Genomic DNA, 4,530 nt, shown 5'->3' with positions numbered 1-4,530 from the left:
GGTCTCTGTCCAAGCCTGCGGCTCACGATTCAGGGAGTAGTAGACACAGCAGTGCAGGTGTAGGGGCAGAGGAGGGTGTGGACGTGGGGAGATGGACTGCAGGGAGTTGTGGGGCCTCACTGAAGAATTTATGGAAAGAGGTGAGCAACACACACCCTTCTCCCAATGCATCTCTACAGCCTGGGGTCATGGGTTCTGATTGACTTTGGGCCATGGCATGGGAACAGTCAGCTGTGGCTAGGCCTCCTGTACCCACTGATGAGAGGGGTTATGGTGTCCTCACCGTGTGGCCGCCAACTCCTGCAGTGCCCACAGCTGCTCCCGGAGCCCCTCCCACACCACACGCAGCTGCTCAGGGACTTCGGGGCCAGTGAGGGTTTGGGCCGTCTGGTCAAGCTCCTCCATGGAGCTCCAGTAAATGGCTAGTTCCTCCTGTAGAGCCTATGATGCATGAGGACCCATGCCAGGCTCAGCCTGGGTGACTCATCCACCCACCTGTCCATCCCCCACCCATGCAGTCACCAATCCCCATCCATTCACCCACCACTCACACGCCCATCCATCTACCTCAACTCATTCATCCACCCACCCAGCATCCATCTACCCATTACTGATGGAGTAAGTACTTATTGTTCCATAAAGTGAACACTTGGTCTGTGCCCACTGAGGGCTCATTATTTAGCAGGGAAAGGTGAATGCTGGCTAATCTGGGCCAAGGAAGGGAGGGCACAGGAGGCATTAGACTGGACCCCAACATCCATGTGTAAGAGAGAGGCAGAGTTAAACAAGCTGTCCAGTATAGCCGGGAGATGTGTGCTCCATGAGGCCAAGGCTACAGGTCTTTAGAAAGACCTTCTCTGAAGGTCCTGTCGCAGAACACACTGGAACTGGGGCTGTGCAGGAAACATGCCCAGACAGGAAGACAGTTCAGTGACAGCAGGAACCGGGACTGCCGTGGGCTCCAGGCTTTGAAGGTTGTGTGGTTCTGGGAGTCCGAATTCAGGAGTGAGGAAGGGGACTTCGAGACCTCCCTCCCTTCAGCCAGGGGATGTTTGTGGGAGGAGGTCGGCTTCATGAAGGGCATTTGGTTAACTCAGAGGATGACGGGTAAAGCCTGGGAGGAAGACACCTGTGGGAGATGTGGAGCGGGCTGGGCAGGTGACCTTGACAGAGGAGAAAAGTGCCAGGGGTGGGGTAGAGAGGAAGCAAGAGGAGGCGGAGAAACCCCAAGGCCACAGGGAGAGGCAAGTCTCGTAAGAAGATGAAGGGAGAAAGTGTGTACATCACAGTGCCCAGGTTGCCTTGGAAGAAGGGGCACTGTGGGATCTGGGTGGGCAGTGGGGATGGGGCTGTCTGTGTCTCCAGGAAGCAAGAGCAGGGCTCCGTGCCTCTGAGAGAGGGAGGGTGACAGCCCTCTCCCCGTGGTCCATCATCACCCAGACCACACTGCAGGGGAGGCTCAGGACGTGGTACCTGGTGCTTGTTAATGAGCCTGAGGGTGGCTGCCTCGTCTCTGCCATAGTCCCGACTGCTCACCAGCGTCCGCTTCTCCTCCACGCAGCCCTCCAGCTCTGACACATCCAGAAAGTACTGCCAAGAGTGGGGCCAACTCACCTGGAGGATCTCAGACAGGACCCTCCGTCAGCCCTGGAGACATCTGCCCCTGCTCTCCAGCATCAAAGGGGCTTCTGTGCCCATAGGGGCACCCATCAGCTCCCAGCCCAGAGCCCCCACCACTGATCCGCCTCCCTGAGAGTCCCACAGGTGGCACCTCAAGGAGCCCTGACTTCTGCCTCTTCCCCCAACCCCACCTCTCTGCATCCTACCTGCTGGAAAGCGACAGCCTGCTGCAGACACTGGGCCTGCGCTTCACATGCCCTCTCCAGCTCTGCCCAGTGGCCTTCCAGCTCCTGGCACTGCTCCATGATGTGTTGGGCTTGGGGGTGCCCTGAGGCTGCTAGGCTCCGCCCAGAACTCAGCACCCATTGCACCTGCCCCTGGTGAGCTTTTACCTCCACCTGGATCTCCTGCCACAGAGTGGCTTGAGAGGCTGCTGCTCTTAACCCAGGGGCGTCCGGAGCAGAGCCATGGATGTGGCTCCAGGCCCCAATCATGGCAAGACCCCCAGGGTCAAAATAGCTGGGGCAGAGATTTGGAAATTGGAATATCCAGGGGTGAGGGCTTAGAGGCCAGGACACCTGAGTATGGGCAGAGGGTTTCTAAGGTCTGGGAAGCGGATGTCGGTAATCCTGTAGGAAGAAGAGGGCTATTACCTTGTGCTTGCGGTGAAGGCTCTGGGCACCATTCAAGCACTCGGTATAGCTGGTGGGGCTGCCATGGGGCATGTGCTCAGCTACCCAAGAGAGCTCCATGTTGCTCAGGTGGCAGAACTGGTGCAGCTCCACTGAGGCCTGCAGCTGCAGGCCCCGGATGGCCAGATGCCCCTGCAGAAGCTCCAGCCTAGGAGGAGGAAGAGATTGGAGAGTGTGGGAACAGAGTGAGCACAAGGCTCCTGGTTCTCTCCTCGGCCAAGCCAGGGCCCGTGAAGAACAAGACCAGGGAATAGAGCAAAGCCCCATCTGACAAAGGGAGGCAGTGGAAGGGCGCCAGGGCCCCACCTCATGGCCTAGATGACTCGCCTGACCGCACTGTGGGGGTCCTGCTAAGGAAGCATAATGGGGTCTCCGACCCTCCCATCCCAGAATGACTCTACTCATAAGGGAGGAGGTCTGGACACCCTGGTCCTGTGGGTGCCATCTTGTGGGACCTTAAATTCACATGGAGGAGTGACACACAGGTGGGTGGGAGGACAGACCCCACCTCTGGAGGTGCTTCTGGGTCTCCTCCAGGATGGCCGGGGAGGCGGCCACACCATGGGCCTTGGAGGCGAGGGCAGCCATCTTGGCAGCCAGGGTCCGGCTCTCACTCTCCAACTGTTGGTGCCGTTTCTGCAGCCTCTGGCTGGAGCGCAGGTCCTGTGCTCAGGGGCAAGTGGGCGAGACATGTGAGCATCCACCCATCATCCACTCTGAGCACTGATCACCCCTGTCCCTCCTCTTTCCCTACACCTCATACCCCTCCTGCCCCCCGGCCGAGGCCCAGGCCTCGTGGCATCAGCCCTAACACTCCCTTCTTGCCAGCAGGAGTTCTGTTACGAGATCAAGCATGGGGACCTGGCCAAGAAGTCCCTGGAGGTCACCGTTTGGGATTATGACATTGGAAAATCCAACGATTTCATTGGTAAGGGGGCATAGTGGGAACACCGTCTCACTGTGTGCCTGTCCTGGATCAGGCCACAGCCCCTCTTTCCTGGTCCATGGGGAAAGCTGGAGCCACGGACCACCTGCCCCTAGGTCAGACCTTCTCCATCCTAACCCTTGTGCCCCAGGAAGAGACAGGCCCAGAGACGGAAGGAGTTCTGGGAGGGTCACACAGCACTCTGTGGTGGAGCACAGACAAGAGACAATGATGGGCAGTGCCTCGGGCTGGACTCTGAGCCCTAGAGGCCCCAAATTCCCAGTGGGCCTGGTGGCTGCGCATAGTGGGGCTGCCTGGCCCTTTCTCCCCTCTTCAGGCCCCCATTCCTTGACCCCTGATGCTGCCTCTGCACCCTGCCCCTATCCCTGCCCTGGTGGAAGAGAGACAGGATGGCTGGGCCCTGACGGGGCCAGAGTGTGGAGGTCAGGTCCTGTTCATGCTCAGAACCCAGTGGGCAGTGGGAGAGGCTGGCCTTCGAGCACAGAACCTGGGAGGGGGCATGGGCCCCACGCCTGGGAGTTGGGGGTCCCTGTGCCCAGCTGCCCCTCCTGTCCTCCTGCAGGTGGTGTGGTTCTGGGCATCCACGCCAAGGGGGAGCGCCTGAAGCACTGGTTTGACTGCCTGAAGAACAAGGACAAGCACATCGAGCGCTGGCACACGCTCACCAGCGAGCTCCCAGGGGCTGTGCTCAGCGACTGACGCCCACCCGCCACTGCTACCCCTGCTGCCACCTGCGCCCAGCACGGCCGGCCCCGGGCTTCCCCAGCAGCCACCAAGGCCTGTGGCCCCCACACTGGGGGAGATCCAGAACCCCTGCTTGGACACAGAGCCACTGCAGTCCCCGCTCGGAGGACGTGGAGGGCTCAGCCACTCTGGGACGGGGAGGGCAAGGAGCTGGGGTGGGGGGCTCTCAGCCCTCTGGGGCCCAAGAGGCCGGTGGTGGAAAGATACCTCAGCACCTGCCCAGGGGAAGGGGACACGCCCATCTGGGAGCAAAGACCCTTCTAGAGGCCAGCCCTGGCTGAGAGGACAGGAGTGTGGGGGCGCCTTGGTGGACAGTGGGAACAGAGGAGGGAGGTGGTGAGCAGACAGACAGGTGGAGGATGGGACCTTGAAGACTGGCTGCTCCAGCCCAAGAAAGCCTGACTGCATCCCTCATCTCCTTCGCTGCTGGGCAGATGGAAGAAGTGGGCTTGCCGGCCGAAAGTCTGCCAGAGTTCCCGGAGGCTCCTGATGACGGGTAAATTGGCACATGCTTCACTCAATGATTCC

Source organism: Pan troglodytes, chromosome 5 (genome assembly GCF_028858775.2).
Source record: "Pan troglodytes isolate AG18354 chromosome 5, NHGRI_mPanTro3-v2.0_pri, whole genome shotgun sequence".
In the NCBI taxonomy this organism is placed as follows: Eukaryota; Metazoa; Chordata; class Mammalia; order Primates; family Hominidae; genus Pan; species Pan troglodytes.
This window is presented reverse-complemented; position numbering follows the sequence as displayed.